At 62.1% G+C, this 17521-nt stretch overlaps 1 pseudogene; it reads left to right on the forward strand.

Moving 5' to 3' along the window:
- Positions 1 to 418: 418 nt before the first annotated feature.
- On the forward strand, positions 419 to 17097 carry LOC147596821 (forkhead-associated domain-containing protein 1-like; annotated as a pseudogene).
- Positions 17098 to 17521: the final 424 nt, after the last annotated feature.

The following is a 17521-nucleotide window of genomic DNA, read 5'->3' on the forward strand; positions in this document are numbered from 1 at the left end:
ACGGAAAGGGGAGAGGACTCAAAATCCGCCTGCGCTGATGTCTGTGCCTGCGGTTTGTAGGACATAACGCACGCGGCCCAAGGGCTAAGGAGGTGCCTGAAGCCTTGCTGCTATTGGGGTCTTTTTTCCCCTCACAGGTGTCCTGTACCCCCGTGGGACATCGCACAGCATGGAACAGGCAGCTCCGGGTGGTTTCAAAGGCCGAACTCTCAAAGTTTGTGCCTCATCCGCCCCTCTCCTCGCCGTGGGGGCAGCACGCCCCCGCCTCTTCCAGCAGCCGGACTCCCGGCACGACCAGCCGCGTGCCCCGTCCGCCGTCACCGAAGCGATCCGTGAGTCCTCGGCCTAAGGGCGTGACCAGCTCCATCCCGCTGGACACTTTGAGCAGGACCTCCGCCGTGAGGCCAGGTACTCCCCGATGCCGAAGCGGGTGCTTGGTAGCCTGGTGTCCCCTGTGAGTGCCTTAGCCTCGAGCGGAGCGGATCCGAGCAGAGGCAGTTTTGAGAAGGGCTGCGCCTCGGCAGCGGTGGGCTGTGAGTCCTGGACCAGTGGAGCTGGCGGGGTCGTGTGCGGTGCTGGGTGGCACGTGGGTCAGTTAAGAAATGGGTTGGATGTCCCAAGGGGAATGCCGTTGCCCTGGTAGGCGAGAGGGACGTTTCCTCTTCCTTTTTCCCTGTGTGTGGTCGGGAAGGGCAAAGTGATGGTTTTTCCTCCTTGGCAGCGCAGTTACTGGCTGCCTTGAGTGCAGAAACCTGACACGAGGGTTGTAGCGAACACGCCTCTGGAAATTCTGCGTGCCATAGCGATGAAGCGCGGGCAGGGGCTTGGGGGAATGGTCCAGCTGGAAAACAAGACTGTTGCCGTGAGTGTAGCTTGGTACGGCCCGACTCCCAGTCTGGGGCTTTTCCTGCCCTGAGATTTGGGCGGATGGAGCTGGCCGAAGCCGTACGAAGTCAACAGTGAGGCGGCAAAGGAGAGCTGGCGCAAGGGGGAAATGTCACCGGAGCCCTGTTCTGCGGTGTCTCCGCTGCCCTTGAGGCTCGTTGGGGTCCCAGCGGTGTGGTGTTTCTCTCTGGTGTGCCGATGTTTGCACTGGTGTCTTGTTAGTGCCGAGGAGTTGGTGTCTGTTGTGGCTGTGAGGCGAGCTCGTGGTCTGTCAAGTAGCCGCTGCCTTGGAGTAGGTTTGAGGCGAGTGAGCGGGACGCGGCGTGCAGCCAGTTCCCGTGCTGACGTTTGCTGCTGTGGGGTGTGCTTTTTTCCAGTCCTGACCGGCATCCCAGGCAGCGGTGCAACCGGTGCGGAGGAATCCGCTTTCCTGGGGATTCAGGAAGGGGATATCATCCCGCAGGAGAAGGTGAGGTGGGGGAAGGTGTGAGGGGCGCCGTCCCTGTCCCCGTCCTGGGCAGAGCAGGCGAGCCCCGCCAAATGATTTTGGCTCTGGACAGCCACCCCAGCAGGGTGCAGGGACCGTCAGCGAAGGGGAGTTCTCCTGGGGATGGGGGTGGGCACGGTGGGTCGTGGGAGGCCAGGGCCAGCAGGTTCCAGGCGGTCGATGGCCACGAGCGGGTACCACCCGCAGCGGGCGGCCCGGTGTCTCCGTAGCCAGAGAGTGACAGCCGGCACCCGTAATCTGCCCCACAGGATGCAGGGCTTCTGCAAGTGGACAAGGAACTGGATCACCTGCCGAGTTGGGAAATACGACTGAAGGAGAAAGATGCAGTGATAAGAGATCTGCGTGATGAGATCGGAAGGATGGCGAGGATGCTGGCTGAGGTGACAGCAAGGACCAAGGCAGAGCTGTCCCAGAAGCAGCGCACCTTTGACCAAGAGCTGGGAGCCAAAACGGAGGAGATCGGAGCCTTGAGGCAGCAGGTACTGACGGCCTCCCTGGGCACCGTGCGGGGAAAAGACCTCTCCGCGACAGATGTGTTTTGTCGCGTAATGCTCAGTTTGTAGGAGGAGCAGGGCTGCACCTAAGGGAAGGGCAGGCGAAGTGTTTTTTTCCAGCATGGTTGTGGTTGTGTTTCTTGTTTGTATTTTACCTGCTTGCTTGCTTTCTGTGCAAGTTTCCAGCAAAGAAGCTGGTACCGAAATGTGGCGTGTGCGTGTGGTGGGATCTGTGGAGCTGCAGTGGGGAGGGAAACGGGAGCTGAAGGAGCCTTTGGTAGAGAAGAGGTGCACACGAGCATGGTGGGCCCGGCAGCCAGGGCCCTTGCTTCCCTCTCACCTCCCCCTGGCCCCTCTTACCTCAGGAAGGGTCTGCATGGGTGCGTTTCTGGGGCTGGGGGAGAATACCCATCGCGAAGGCAGCGCAGTCCCTGTTGGCAATAGGTGGCTGAGTAAAGGAGAGAGGGCTTCCAGTTGTCATGTGCAGGGGTACGGTAATAGCACGCACCTGCGTTTTATGGGAGCTCAGAAAACGTCCTGGAGAGACAGTGACGGAGTCCTGCCGCGTCGCTCTGGCACGGGAAAAGGCTCAATGCAAGGTGTCGGTGCGATGGAGGCACGCAGGTCGGGAGCCAGGCATCTTGGCCAGCCCGTCCCAGCTGCACCCTGCCCTCCCGCGGCATCTGGGGTGTGACGGAGGCTGGGAAATGCTTTGGGCTCGTCCTGACTGCCTGTGGTGCAGAGGAGCCTGTGAGAAGCAGGTTCCTGGTGGAGGGAAGGCGAGAGAGTGTCGGGGTGCTGGCAGCATCGCTGCAGTGACAGCGCTGAGATGAAACGATGAGCGGTGTCTGTGTTTGCAGCGTCTTTCCTTTCCCCCACCAAAGGCTCTCCCACCTCTTCTATGCCCTCCAGTAACTGCTTAGTGAAACCAGTCGTTTGAGCAGCGGGAAGCGGTTTTGTGCTTTACGCGTGCTGCCGATGGTACGGAAGCGGGGAGCAAAGGGTGTTTCCCACTGTCCGTTTCCAGCAGAGCCTGTAAAAACGGCGTTTGCGGTGGGAACGGGAACAGGAATTCCCCTTAGCGGCTCTGGATTGGCGTTTGTGGCAATAAATACGTGCGCCCTGGCAAGGCGCTAGGTGTACAGGTGTGTCTGCGTGCTGCCGCGTTAGCAGGGTCACCCGGCCCCAGCCAGGCGTTGCCGGCCTGGGAGACAGCGCCTCAGCGAGCCTCTTGTCTGAGGGGTGCGGCAGGAAGGGTCACAAGGAATCTAAGATGGTCCTCTCCAAAGCGAGGACTGCGGGGAGCCAGTCCACACTGCTAAAGAGTAACCCCATGGGAGCGTGACCTGGGAAGCGCCAGATTTCCCTCTCTGGAGGGGGCTGTAAGGGAGGGAAAGAGGATTCCGGGGAGGAGCACGAGCGAGTCTGTGTTTTGCAGGTCAGCAAACTGCAGAAAGACGTGAGTGAGGCCCATTGCGCCTGCAGCAAAGACCTGGAGATCGTAACGCTGCGGCAAGAAAGCGAGAAGTGGAAGAGGGACCACGCTGCGGTTAGCGGTATGGTATCCCTGGAGCTCTGCGGAGGGGCACAAAGCGGGTGGGGAGCGGCTCCTGGCAAGGAGGGAGCCTTGGCCGAAGTGTCCAAGCAACAGAAGTTTTGGAGGGGCTCCTGGAAATCCTGCGCATCTGTGCCCTGAAGCTCTGCGGCGGCTGCAGGGCAGCGTCTGACGCGACGAGGGCCCCCGGAGCGAGGGACAATGCGGGCGCCGAAGGCAGAGTGTTGGGGTGGAGAAGTGTGTTAGGGGAGAAAAGCGCCGCTGGCGGGGCGGGCTCTGAGCTGCTGGCACGCGGTGCTGCTGAGTGGGCGGCCGTGCACCCCGTGGGGGACAGCTCGCTCGGCAGGGAGGGCAGCATCGGAGCCGCGGATCTGACGCAGTAAGGCGGCTGAATCGGATCCGTAAGAGCTGCTCAGCCTCCCGGGAGCGTGTGCCACGAGGCCCCGCGGAGCTTGGTAGCGATGCTGTCACGGAGCGATGGGCAGCGCGGCGTGCCGAAAGCTGAATCCGCTGTCCAAGGGGGACGGTTGTCAAAGAGGGAGGGTGGTCCTGTGCCAGGGACCTAGGGCAGCCTGTCACCGGAGCGGTTTTCTCCTCAGGTCTAGTGAGCAGGCTGCTAAGGGAGGTGGCTGAGAAGGAGCACAAGATGCTGCAACTCCAACAAGATGTTGAGAACCTGAAAGAGGAAAACAGAGAGAAGGACAGGCAGCTAGCAGTCGTGTCTGCCAAGGTGATCATCCCAGATGGGGGGCTCAGGAAACGTCAGTCTGGTGTCTGGAGTGAGGTGTGAAGCCCGGAGGGGAAGAAGGGCCTGGCGTCTCTCTGTAAAGGAGCCCAGCAGCTGGGTGTGTCGGGGTTCCCCTTGTAACCCGAGGCTCCTGGGCGCAGCACCACTGGGACGGAGCGGCGACGGGGCAGCGGGTGGGTCTGGGGGCCGTGCGATGCCCACGGAGCCGCGTGGCCTGCCCCGGCTGAATCCCGCTGTGTGTTGGGCAAGCAGGTGCTGTGTGCCCTGGATTTCGGTGAGCACAGCTGGTTGTAGGTGCCAAGCGCTCCTGCTGAGATTCTTTCCTATGGAAAGCTCGTCTTTGTGGGTGCTCCCTGCAGCCCAGCCTGGTTTTTCTCCTAAAGGAAGCGGGCTGTGCAGCCGGCTGTTGCTTTCCGTATTAGCAGCCCCCTCCCTAACTGGCAGAGCCGCATGGTAAGCGCAGAGCGGGCGCAGCGCGTTGGCTGGCTGAGTAGGCAGCGTACCGGGAGAAGGGAGTGAATGGCTGTGGATTTGCAGCAATGGAAAAGCTGCCTGCGGCCCGGGGGCTGCAGGTGGGGGTCAGCGCACCTGCCAGCCCGGACCTGGCCGAGCATCCTCCCCGAGGAGCGCTCTGGAGAAGAGCTGTGCCGCAAATGAGCCCGTTAACCGGTGGGAAAGGGTTGATGTGTACGAGCGCTTGAGCTGCCATGCGCGGAGGGGGACCAGGCATCCCAGCGACACATCCTGCTGGGTGGCTGGTGGCACTTGTCCCGCAGCACTCATTTCAAGGCAGAGAGCGCGTCCCCGAGCATCCCTGGGTGGGTTTCCTCCGCTCCGTGGATGCGGGAAGAGCCGGAGGGAGGCGGGAGCTGGTGCGAGGCGCTCGGGGGGGACTCTGAATCCCCGAAACCCTGGAGCGCAGAGCTGAAAGGCACAGTGTGATACAGCGACGAGTAGCCTGGAGATGTCTGTCGCCATCACGGTCGGGTGGCCGTGGATGTTTGTAATTGGCGATTGTTGCCTTGGATCCTTTCCCCCCATCCCTGTCGTAGTCTTTCCGATGCCGGAGGAGTTTAGCTCTGTCACTGGGTACTCCCTGCGGGTGTTTGTCCTTCCCTCAGCCAGGCAGTGCCTTAAAAAGGGGCATTTCCAGGTGCGGGCACTCTCGTGGTCTCTGTGCCTTGTCGGCCCCATGGCGGGCACTCCATCATCGGAGCACGTAGCAGGGCTGGGGCACGGAAGTGCGGGTCGACAGTTGCTGCAGGAATGACGGTGTCTGCCTGCCCTGACGTCTTCTTTTTTTTTCCTTGGGCGCCGTTCATTCTAGTGCTCTAGAATTAGAGAGGAAGTGAAGCAGGAGCTCGGAGAGCAAGAATTGACTCCGTGCCGAAATGTGAGTCGCAAAGCGTTTGGGGCGATGGAGCGCGCGGGCGAGCAGCGGGCGTGGGAATGCATCGCTGAGAGAAAAAGCGACCGGGCATTTTGAGGGAGGTGCTTTGCCTCCGACTCCTGTAATAGAAGGCGCCTAATGTGCAGAGGGAGCCGGAGGAATGTAAGCTGCGGTAGAAATCGTAACACCGCGCTGCAATGCAGGAGAATGGTGTCTGAAATAAGAGTGCAAACCACTCGAAAACCAACCTGACCGCAGAAAACGTTGAGAGGAGAAAGCTCTGGGCTAAAGGAAATGGGCCAGATGGGGAAAATGTAGGGCTTGGTGGGAGAAACCCTCTGGAGAGGCAGTGCCGAGCTCCTCTGGTGAGAGCCTGCGCTGTCCCGGGACTCTTGCAGCGCATCAAGGAGCTGGAACGCGACGTGGAGCGGCTGCAGGGGGAGGTGCAGAAGTATCGCGCGGAACAGAAGACCATGCGAGGGCAGCTGGCCGAGAAAGCCAAGGTAAGGGTCCGGCTGTGGGGTACGCGGCGGAGGGCAGGGCGGGATGGGCACGAGATGGTCTGGGCAGAAGCGCTTCTGGCACGTTTGACTGGTCTGGCTTTGATGTGCAAATGCTCTTGGCTTGCAGGCTGAGAAGACGCTGAAACAACAGCGCGCCAGGGAAGCTCTGCGGCTGAAGGCCGTGGGGCGCAAGGAGGAGCTGCTGAGAGCCGACCTGGAGCAGGCCAAGGAGCAGGTAGGGCATAAGTGGGCATGGGGCAGGATCTGCAGGATCCACGGTCCGGGCTGGAGGCAGCTGCAGGACGCGTGTTCCCAAGGGAAAGGTAAGGTCATCGTGCCTGAGCGCAGGAGCCTCGGAGTCGGAGGAGGAAGGCGCCAGGACAGCCTTTGCCTTGGTATGTAGGGGGCTGGGTCGAGCAGAGCTGCTGTCAGTTTTCAGTGATTTGTGTCTTCCCGTGTTGATTTCTGCTGTAGCTGAAGTCCTTCAAAACCCAGGTGATCCAAGCCTGGTCTCCAGCAGCAGCGGGTGGTGCAGAGGAGGCTCTGACGGAGCAGCAGGTGAGTTCAGAGAGCAGTACGTGGGGGTGCTCGGTGCCACCGAAGCGGCTCGAGTCGGTTGCTACGGAACGGCCATGGTGCCCGCTCCGTGCGGTGGTAGCATCCAAGGCTCTCCGGGCTGTAAGCCGGGCAGCAGCTCTCCCGGGTTCGTGGCGCTGCCGCCTGACGTGAAAGACACCGTCCTCTGTGTCCGCCGAAGCTCGCATGGAGTCGGTGGGCTGCAAGCGGGAGAAGTCCGGGAGTCTGATGGGGCTGCTACATTGCACAGAGCTTTAATTATAGGCCACAGAGACGGTCCGTGTGGCAGCGGATGTTTCCCTCAGCTGGAAAAGGATGGTAAGATGGCGCTTTATTCTCTGTCGTGTGCTTTTGCCAGGTGATAGACAAAGTCAGGGAGATTTCTGAAGAAAACCAACAGGGTCAGAAGAGAGTGAAGTCTCTGCAAGAGGAAATAAACTCCAGGGTCTCCAGGGAGGAGGAGGTGTCGGCAAATGTTGAGGTGTTCCGGAAATCCCTGGGCCAGCTCCAGGTCAGTCCTTTAAAGGCCGTTGGCCAGCTGGCAGCTGGGAGATAAGTGGCACGGGGCAGTTGTTGGGCCTGAGGCGAGGACAGGGAAAAGGGGTGCTTGGGCACGCGGACTAGGCAGCGCGCAGCTCTGCAGAGCGGCGAGAGGGGAGTGTAGCCCCCAAAAAGTGTTGGTTGGCAAGCAATGGGGGAGGTGGGGTGGAAGCGTCCTCCCCCGAGGCTGCCAGGAGCCATTCCCACCCCAGATACCGACCCCGGAAGCCAAGTGTCGTACCGAAGCCTTCACCAGGCTGTCCCCAGGACTTTCTCAGAGATGTTGTCTGTTGTGCCAAGGCCTGGAAGTCCGCAAACTGTGCAGGCTAGCGTGTGGACCGGCTGTGTTTTCTCCAGGCGTGCCTGAGGAGCCCCTGCAGCAGCGACAGCCTGCGAGAGGAGCTGGGGAGGCTGGAGGCGGTGTGCCTGGACCCCTCCATCTCGGCCATTGGGGCGGCGGTGGTGGAAATGGCACGCGTGCTCTTGTCCTGGCTGGAGGGCGCGGAGCGGCTGCTGGCCAGCGCAGGGATGGACCAGACGACCTCTGGCAAAGGTCTGTGTCCCGCTGGGTGTCCGGGTGAGCTCACCTGCTCCAGGTGGGATGTCCTAGCTAGCCAGCTGTAGAGGAGAAAGGCTGGCGTGAGCCTCTGCCTGGGGACGTTGGGCCCCTGCGCTGGTGCGAATCCGGTGCGAGGCTGGTGAGGGCAGCGCTGCTGCCCACGCGTCTCCCCTTCCCCGACGATTGCACGTCCGCTGCCCCAGGATGGGCAGCCCCCGTCGAGCGTGGCTGTGGGTAACGAGCGCAGGGGGTGACTGCGTGGGGAGTTAGTGGCCGTCCCCTCTCCTCCCTGCTGCCTGTGTCCTCCGCCATCAGGCGAGCGGGGTGAGGGCCAGGGCTGAAGGTCAGCAGCGGCCCAGGAGGCAAGCAGCGTGTCCAGGCTGCTGAGGATGCCCCGGGTGGTGAACGTGGGCTGTGTGAGCACCCCGGGCAGCGAGGCTCCCTTGGCTTTTGCAGGGCTGCTGCCCACTCTCCAGAAACTGGTGGAAAGCAGTCAGGAAACGGCACAGAAGAATCTGATGCTACAGGTACGGAAACGCGTGTGTCTGTGAGCCGAGGTGCTGGGGAGCGTTTGTGTCGGTAAAGGCGGTGGTTGAGTCAAGCAAGGCAGCGTGGCCCCCGCGCAGTAGCGGTGGTCCCTGGGGTGGCAGTAAACGCAGGGGGGGTGGACAAGCCGGAGCTCGTGCTGTCAGTGTGCCAGCGGCTGTATCTCTAACGCAGCAAGGATGCTCTTGTGAAAGGTGTGGTAGGGAAGGCACACGGGATGCTTGTTTCTTGCTCTCCCGCCGACGCGCTTCCTGTAACTCCTCCGTGTCTGCTGGTTCCCTGTAGTACCAACTAGAGAGGCTCCAGGAGTCGCAGGCAGCGTTGCTGCAGAAGCACGTGAAGGAGCTGGAAGCGAAACACCAGCAAGACTTGGAGAGGAAAATGAATGAAGTTGTAACGGAGAAGGACAAGGAGAGCAAAGAGGTATGGCGGCGTGGTGGCTTGTGAGGAAGAGGACTGGTACGCAGGAGAAACGGGCGTCCGTGGCAGCGTTGCCTAGGGAGAGGCATGTCCCTAGCTGCGACATGCCTAGGAGCCGTCCCAAGAGCCGGGCCGTCCTCCCATGGTGATGTGGGAGATCGTAACTCCCCAGAGTGTCCGCCCTGGAACCAGAAAGCATGCAGGTAATGGCAGGGTGCGCTGCAGCCGGTCCGTCCCTGGGAGAAAGCGGGAAGCGAGGAGCAGCGTCCAGATAACGTGAGCTTAGGAAGAGGTTGCGTTGTGTGTAGGAGCTGGAATGCCAGCGCAGGCCGGCCTCCTTGCAAGCCGTGTGCTCGCTCTGTTCCCCGTGCCGAGCTCCTCTGAGGGGTGTTGAGGTCTGGTGTGGCTGTGGAGAAGGTGGGGGCGGTGGCGGGCTGGCAGGTTCTCGCTGGGTCAGCTGCAGTCCCGGGGAAGCCCGGGGCGTGGAGGTGACGGGGCTGGTGCAGGACACGGTGTCGGCCAAGGCGTGAGTGAGCGTTTTGCCGTGTCTGTGCAGCGGGATGGGGACAGCCTATTGCGGTGGTCTGGCGAGGCAATTCCTAGCACACTTGTGTGTGTGTGTCGCTTTGGGGATGGCTTTTTCCAGCTTCGTTTTTTCCAAGGAAGCAGGTAAGGAGCAGCTGAGTAGCGGCTCCTCCTTGGTCTCTGTGCCGTGCCGTTCCCCAGGCGCTCTCCTCCCCTCCATCTCCGAGTCACCTCTTGTCCTGTCTGGCTTTTTTCCCCGTGACGTGTCCTTGCTCCAGAGCGGTGACCTTCCCGATGGCGTTCCAGAGTCTGTTGCCAAAGGATAGGTTGTTTTTTTTTTTTTGCTGTACCAAACCGGTGGGCTGTCGATCCTCAGATGCTGGAGAATGCTGTCGCCAAGGAGAAGGACAAGTGCAAGCAAGTCTTGGAGGAAGGACAGAAGAAGATCCAAGACCTGGAGAGCCAGCTGAGAAGCCTGACTGAGGTGAGTGGCACGCGCAGGAGGCAAAGCAGAAGTGCTCACGCTTGGAAGAAGGAAATGTGGAAGGGCTCTGCAGCACGGTGCTCCAGTTTGGTCGGGAGCCATCGGTGGGCAGTGGGTGGTCTCCCCCATCTAGACAGGGATGCGCATCAGCCACGAGAAAGGGGGAGTCCTGCAAGCCTGGTACCAGTCGCTGCCAATCCTCTCTTGCAGGCCATGGAAAGGAAGGCCAAGGAGCAGGAGGTGACAAGCCGCGAACTGCAAGCAGCTGTGCACAAGCTGGAGGGAATGACGGTGCAAGAGGTAGCTCCCCGGAAGCCATCCCTTCGCGCAGTCCTTCCCGCTGCCAGCCGGGAGAGACGATGCTGATCTTGATGGCAAAGGGAAGGGCGTGCGAAGCCTCTAAGCGGCAGCACGCCTCTTGTTTTCTAGGTGGCGTTACAGCAGCAGCTCCTCGTGCTGGAAGAGCAGCTGGAGACCGTTGTGCAGGAGAAAGAGTCGGAGAAGCGGCTACTGCAGGGGGAAATAGCGGAATATGAAGAGCAAAGCAAGCAGCAATCGGAGACAATTCTGGCTCTAGAGGAGAAGTTGCTGGAGGCCAAGAAACAGCAGAAGGCGCTGGAGGAGGAAGTTGCCACGCTCAAGGGAAAAATGGAAGGTAGCTAAGGGTTGTGCAGGGCGAGCGGGTGTGGGGACCACCTGAGGTGCCGTGAAGCACGCGTAGAGATGGAGGAGTGCCGTGATGGGGAAAGGGTAGCGTGAGAGGGTGGTCAGAGGCTTGCCCGCACGCGAGGCGAGCTCTCAGAGCCCCCAAAGTGGTCGTTTGACAGGGAGCGGCCCTGCGTGTAGGTGTGGGGCTTTGGGGACGATGGGTAGCGCGCCACAGTCATAGACGGGGCTTTGCCACTGGCGAAGGGCGCTCCGCCCTCTGAAGCGACGAGACTGGAGCGCCTGGGGCTGCACCCGGGCAGAAGAGATGCTGAGCGAGGAAGGATGTGAGGAATTGTCTGACCACTACTGGAAGGGGCCCCTGAGCGTGGTGGGTTTCTGCAAATGGGAGGTCCCCAGTCGATGGGGGGAGGAAAAGATAGACATAGCGGAAGCGAGGGGGCCAAACATGCGCATGACCAAGAAGTAATGCGCCGGTGTTAACGTGTGCCGTAGAGTTTCAGGGCGATGGCCGTGAGTCGAGACTGGGAACCTCGCTGGATGCATCTTCTGTCAGGGAGCCGCCCTGTTTTCTGAGGTGAGGTGTGCTGGCTGGGCTGGAGGGGCTGGGAGAAGAGCGGCTCTCGCCTGGGGAGCCCAGGGAAGGCCAAGGGGCAGAGAGGGTCTTACATGCGTGTAGTTTCCACGTGATGCGGAAGAGCGTGTAAGTGCTCCGCCGTCCCATGCGGACGGCTGCGGGCAAGAGAGAGGGAGCTGGCGAGGGCAGAGGTGTGAAGCTCAGGGAGCGAAGGGCAGGTAAAAGAGCGACGTGCGTGTGTCGATGATGAGATGGGGCTCGGGAAGGCGTGCGCGGGCTGCGGGAGATGAGTCTGTCGAAGCAGCTGTGAGAGCGGCGGTTATCTTTGTCAGGAAATGCAGGGAGGAGCTGGCAGAGATGCAGAACGTGATCCTGTCCAAGGAGGACGTCATCAGCAGGCTAAGCAACGAGCTCAAGGAAACCAGAGCCAGGATGTCGGACGTGAGAGGTGGGTGAAGCATACTGCATGGCCTCCGTCTTCCCGTCCCTCCTGCGAGCGGTAAGGAGGCTGGTAGGCGTGAAGCGGGCGCGGCGCAGCTACGGGGAAGAGATGTCCCCATGCGAAAGCGAAGCTGTGGGGCAGCTTGGGGCAACGCAGGCGGTCCGTTCCCTCTGGGGCTGGGTGCGTTCCTCGCTGTCCTTGGGTGAGCGGTAGCAGTGCTGGTGAGTGAGGGTGAGCAGATGCCCCGAGGGAGATGGGGACACACACACAAATGGAGCCCATCTTTCTCCAGGATGCCACTGCTTGGGCTCCCTTGGAGCCGAAGGTGGCCTGAGGCTTTGAATTGGGAGAGCCTGGCCGGGGATCCCTCAGTGGGCGTGACGTTGCTTTGGGGAGGCTGTATGGGGCAGAAAGGAGCCTGAGGTGTGAGACGAAGGGATGCGCGTGGCCCGCGTTTGCTGGCCATAACGGCGCGAAGCGAATGAAGAAGGCAGGTGGGTGAAAGCGGGCAGGCCAGGAAATGCTGGCGACCCCGCTTTTCTCGAAGCAGAGGGCAAGTGGCCGTAGCGAGCCGTGACTGCGGCGTCTGCCCTGACAGAGGCCGGCCCTGCGCCGTGATTTAGGGAAGCAAGGTCTGGTGGCAGGGCCCAGGAGGCGAGGGCTGCGAGCGAGGGCAGGGCGAGGGTTTGCGGGGACAGGCCCTATGACGGATGACGACCCTTATGACAACGCCTTGGGAAAAAGGGACGTGGCCGCGGACGTCGGATCACTGGGAGGTGCGGATCCCCCAGGGCTTGGGTGGTGGGGGAGCCAGACACCCATGGAGCTGTGGTGTGCCTAGGGGAGCTGAGCGAGCAGCTGAAGTCAGAAGTGGAGCAGAACATGTGCCAGGTGAAACAGCAAGAGGAGGAGCTGCACCTGCTTAGAAAGGAGCTGCTGGAGATGTCCCTGGTGATGAAGGAGAAGGATCGAGCTCTGCAAGCAGCAGCTAACGAGTTAAGGTACACGCAGCCGTGAACTGGGGCCTTGGCCAAAGCTGCTTTGTGGATTCCCAGCAGCTGGCGGCATTTCGGGACCTCCCCGGGAGCCAAAGGTGTGTGCGAGAGCCGCGGAGCGGAGCTCAGCGATGGGGGCTCTACGCAAGCGCCACGTGAACTGAGATAGGGGTTTAGTGGAACGCGTGCCAGTGGCCGTGTGTTGAAGTGACCACGAACTGAGCTGAACGTTCCCACCCACCCCGCGATAGTCACCGGCGGGTGCCCGGGGTGCTGCTCTCCACAAGCTGTTTGGGCAGCTGTTGTCCATCACGGTGTCCCTCAAGGGTCTTGTCTCTTGGCACAGGCAAGCCCGAGCAGAGTGTCAGGCGCTGAGGGAGGCCTCGCGAGAAGCGGTGCTGAAGGTGGAGGAGGCTCCCGGGATACCGGCGAAGGTGGCTGAAGCCTTTGGGAGGGTGAGTCCGCGCGGAGGCTGCCGAGCTGTGGGTTTGCTGAGGGTATGGATGGCACACGTGGTGTTTGTCGGTGTGCCGGTGAGAGTGGCCAGTGCCCCAGCCCGCCTCAGGCGTGCTCCGAGCTGGCCGAAGGCAGGAGCGGGGCTGCCTGTGCCACCCACGAGCCGCGTCAGCCGCGCTCCCGCGCGGGCATTGCCAGCGGGTGAGGAGCTGGGTGTGGGCGCAGCGCTTTGGAAGCGCGAGGTGTGGTGTGTGCGGATGGCTGTGCTGATTGCCAAGCAGAGGCGGGGGCGACGGAGGGGAAGATCTGCAAGCGTTGGCTCCTTTTCCCAACCTTGCTGGTGGGATTGGCGCCACAAAAGCAGTGACAGGGCTGAACGAGCAGGAGCAGGGGCAGCGTGTTGCACCGGATGGGAATGGAGGGACTGTTGTCCCCCGCGCTGAATCCCCTTTTGAGTTCCCTGGCACGGGAAAAGGGAAGAGCTGCAAGGTGACTGCGGCAGCAGCTGGAGGGACTGTAGGCATCGTACATCCCGTACGGCAAGGGTGGCAGAGGGCGTGCCAGCGAGGAAGGCTGGGTGCCAGGCGGTGACTCGGAGCCTGACGCTGAGCGGGAGGTAGCGCCTGCACTGGTGCGCACGTAGCGATGGGGAGGGGAAGCGCCGGGCGCCAGAGGTGCAGCCCAGGCAAAGCTGTTGTTTGAGAGCGAATGGCGGGGCGACAGCGGCCGGAGCCGAGCGGGGAGCTTGCAGCAGTGGGCAGGGTGGGATGAAGGGCCTCCCTTCTCCTGAGTGTCTGGATGTTTGGGGCCATGCAGCAAGCAAGGGAACCGCGGGGGTCTGTGTGCAGGGCTGTAGCGCAGAAGAGAATCCCGCATGGGATCAGTAGAACATCATGGGTAGAGCACTGGCCCAGGTTGCCCAGAGAGGCGGTGGATGCCCCATCCCTGGAAACATTCCAGGCCAGGTTGGCCGGGGCTCTGAGCAACCTGATCTGGTTGGAGATGTCTCTGCTCCTGGCAGGGGGGTTGGGCTGGGTGGGCTTTAACGGTCCCTTCCCACCCAAACCATTCTCTCATTCTGTGATCACGTAGAAAGGCAGGCCACCGAGCGGATCGGTGTGCCTGTGTCCAAGGCAATAAAATCCTCTGCGGTGGCGCCAAGTGCCAGAGAAAAACACCGAGGGGGCCGCTGAGAGCCACGCGCCGTCCCTCTCCCAGCTCTCTGGAGCGTTTTTAGGGCTGATGCCCTTGGCGGCGTGAGGCCGGCACAGGGGACCACGGAAGGGGTCTCTGCTGCCGCTCCTCTACCCCACCAATCTGCCAGGAGGCTGTGGGGAGAGACGCCCCACGGGCTTGGCTCTTGGCACCTGCCGAGGGAGCGGCGTCTTTCAGCGTGGCGGTGTCTAAGCCGCGGTCAAGCTGAGCTCGTGTTGAGCCGGAGGCGATTTGGGCGAGAACTGACTGGGCTGCTTCTTCCTGCAGCCGGCGTGGGCCTTGGTCAACCTGGGCAGGAGGTGCCGCGGCCAGAGGCACGAGGAAACGATCCAGCGCCAAAAAGCAGGCATGGACGAGCTCCGGGGCAGACTGAAGATGCTGGAGGAGAGTCAGTCCTCAGGTAAGTGAGGCTGTCACGGCTGTAGGGGGAAGAGGCATCCGTTAGGGCCTGACAGGCGTGGTGGAGCCCGTAACGTGGAGGAGGGGGCAGTGGGCCATGCCAGGGCAACAGGCTCCTCAGGTGCATGGGGCTCAGGCTGTTCCCGTGCAAAGGCAGCTCTCCCGTGCGTGGTAGTGTGCGCAGGTGCTAGGAAAGCGTTGCAGAAGAAAAAGCGCCAGGCTTCAGAAAAGCGCGTGGTGCCGTGTGAGGACGTGGCGTTGGCAGGAGGCGGCCGGCGAAGGGCTTGGCAGCAGGAGCTGCCGCGCAGTGGGAGCCAGCAGCGAGCAGGCGCCCGGCGCTGTGCGTGAGGGCTCCCGCGCTCGGCTGCTGCGCTCCTCGTGGCAAGCGAGAGCAGCCAGCGCCTCAAGGAACGGAGCCGTGGGTCTCGTAAAGCCTTGGGATTAGCGTGCGGTGTGAGAGTCCTCTGCCAGCCCTCGGCCATTGCCATTCGTTCGCTCTCCGTTGGTCTCTCCCTGTACGGAGAGCAGTGCGGAGAAGCGGTGCCATCGCTGGTAGAAGCTCCCAAGCAGAGGAGCGGTGAGGGGTGCGATCTCCAAATTGTCCCCCAGGGAAGTAGGGTTGCATCCTAAATATGTAGGGAAAGCCATGGCCAGACGCTCGGGTAGCGATATCCGCGGGGCGGGCGCGTGCGGGCTGTTCTCCGTAGCCTGTGGCCGTCTGCGAGCCCGGGCAACCCGGCGAGGCTCCAAGGGGCCGAGCTGGGAAGGCGCAGCGTGTCGTACGGAGAGCGGCACATCGTGGTGGGGGTTTGTTTGCCTCCAGCTGGCGAGAAGAAGGGTTCGGAGCTGCGTGTGGTCCTGGTGAAAGACTTGCCGGGGAACGTAGTGCGAAAAACAGGTCTTGTGAAGGAGCCGGCACCGGCGCCAGGAACAGCACCAAAGCCCGCCAAGGTGAGAAGGCACGGCGTGGTTTATGGCGCCTGCGGCCTCGGTGGGAAAGCCAGGATGCCTGGAGCCGGCCGGCGTGGGAGGCTGCGGACTGCGGCGCGGCCAGGGCAGCCTGCCCCGTGCAGCGGAAGGCAGGCGCACGAGGCCGCTCAGCCCAGCGCCAGGCAGTGCGGCGGCTCCATTGCTCTTTCCCTGTCCGTGCAGGCTCCTGGCGCCGTTCCTCACGGGGCTGCGTGCGAGGCTGCTGATGGGGCGACAGGCTCGGAGGTGTTTAAGGCGGCAGAGCGCAGCGAGAAGACGGTAGGTCAGCGACAGACGTGTAGAAACGGTACCCGGCGCTCGTAGAGGGGAGGGTGGTTTCAAACGCCTTTCCGAAGTGAGCGATGGGCGCAAGGGCTCTTGCGGGAACGTGGGTGAGGCCAAAGTGTGGATGGCAGGTCCCGGGGCACGCCGGGCGTCTGCCGGGACGTCTGGGGATGCCCGGACACGCAACAGCGCATCCTTCTCCCCTTCCCATCTCAGCTCTCTGGGGCTGTTACCCTCAGGGAGTCGGGGCTGATCCTTGAGGAGAGGGTACGGTCCGTGAGGACAGAGCCCCTCTGGGAAGCTCGCCCAGGGAGAGCACGCGTGGAAAGTAGACAAAGCGGGAAGGGCAGCGCAGCAGGTTCCTCGCGGCGTTGTCTGTCTGCCTCAGTGGAGCAGAAGGAGAGCAGGTGGCTGAGCAGGGTGATGGCAGGTGGCAGAGGAATTGGCAGCCGAGGAAATAATGCATTCCCGGCGCTTTCCCCAGTACCTTGACACCATTAGTGCTCTGGCAAGCCTGGTGAAGATGAGGGAGCTGTCAGGAACGCGGTCTCTGAAGCAGCTCCCTCAGGAGGAAAGGGAACAAGCGGGGCTGCAGAGGCAGAAACACCTGGAGCAGCTGCTGGAAAAGCTCAAGAGCCTCCAGAGCTGCCTGGAGAAGAGAGAAGAAACGATGAAGCTCCATGAGAGCAAGAGGTAGCAGAGAGGCCGGGTGGCTGTGGGTGGCCGCGGGTCCGAGTGAGCCAAGGTCCTGGGCTGCAAAGCGAGGGGAAACTTGGGGGAAGGAGTGGTGCAGCCTCGCGGCAGCGATACATGCCTGGTTGTGCCGCTGGCCAGGACTGGTCACGTGTTGGTGTGGTCCCACCAAGAACTGTGAGGAGAAGCAGGGAGACGTGGTCTGGGTGCCTCGCAGGGCCCAGCGCAGTCAGGCAGTGGCAGAGAGGGGGACCCTTGGCAAATTCCCTGGTGCGGGGGGGCCGGCCCCAGGGAGAGCGGCGGCATCGGCTGGGGTGGAGGGCCGGTGCGGGACGGAGCCAGGCGTGGGAGCCGATGGGAAGGGCTGTCCAGGGCACGAGGAATGGGCACAGGGAAAGTGCCTGCTGAAGTTTTTGCCGGTGCGTGCGAGGCTCTTGCTGCTCCGCTGTCCTTCAGCGTCACCCCATGGTGTGGGGCGGGCCCTAGGAGGGGTGCAAGTGCGGAGGCCAGCTGTGTTTTGGGGGGTTGACGCGGTGACGGACGCTTTTCCCCTCCCGTTTTGCGCAGGCTGAAAGAAGCGTCCCTGCAAGCCCAGAAGCCGGTCTGCGTGGGCAAGCAGAAGGCCAGGGAGCCCGCGGCAGAACCTGCCAAGAGAGGAGGCGCGTAGGAGGGGGCCGCGTGTGGGCCTCTGGAAGGTGAAGGCCTGCAGCAGGCATGGACCATCGCGCTGTGGACTCTCCAGTTTTGGATGCAGAACGAGGTGTGGGCTTGTTTTGAGGAGTCTCGTAGATTTTTGGGCCCGTTGGCGTGACTGTAGTGCGCGTAGGACCTTGGTTTTCTGTAGCAGTGCGGTTTTTGTTGTTAGAAAAGGTTGAGTTACTGTAGCCTGCTGTGGTTTTTTTTGCGTGTATGTGCGGAATTGTCCCCATACGAGTGCAAATCCCCTGACCCCCGGTCCCCACGGCGTCCCAGGGAAGCTGGAGCCTAGGGGACGTGGGACGCGGGACGCCAAGAACGCTGGAACGAGCTGCCATGTGGTGCTGGGAAGGGAGGAAGAAGAGCCGCGTGGGCCGTGCCCTTGCGTTACGGCG

Source organism: Chlamydotis macqueenii, chromosome 36, assembly GCF_036417535.1.
Source record: "Chlamydotis macqueenii isolate bChlMac1 chromosome 36, bChlMac1.mat, whole genome shotgun sequence".
In the NCBI taxonomy this organism is placed as follows: Eukaryota; Metazoa; Chordata; class Aves; order Otidiformes; family Otididae; genus Chlamydotis; species Chlamydotis macqueenii.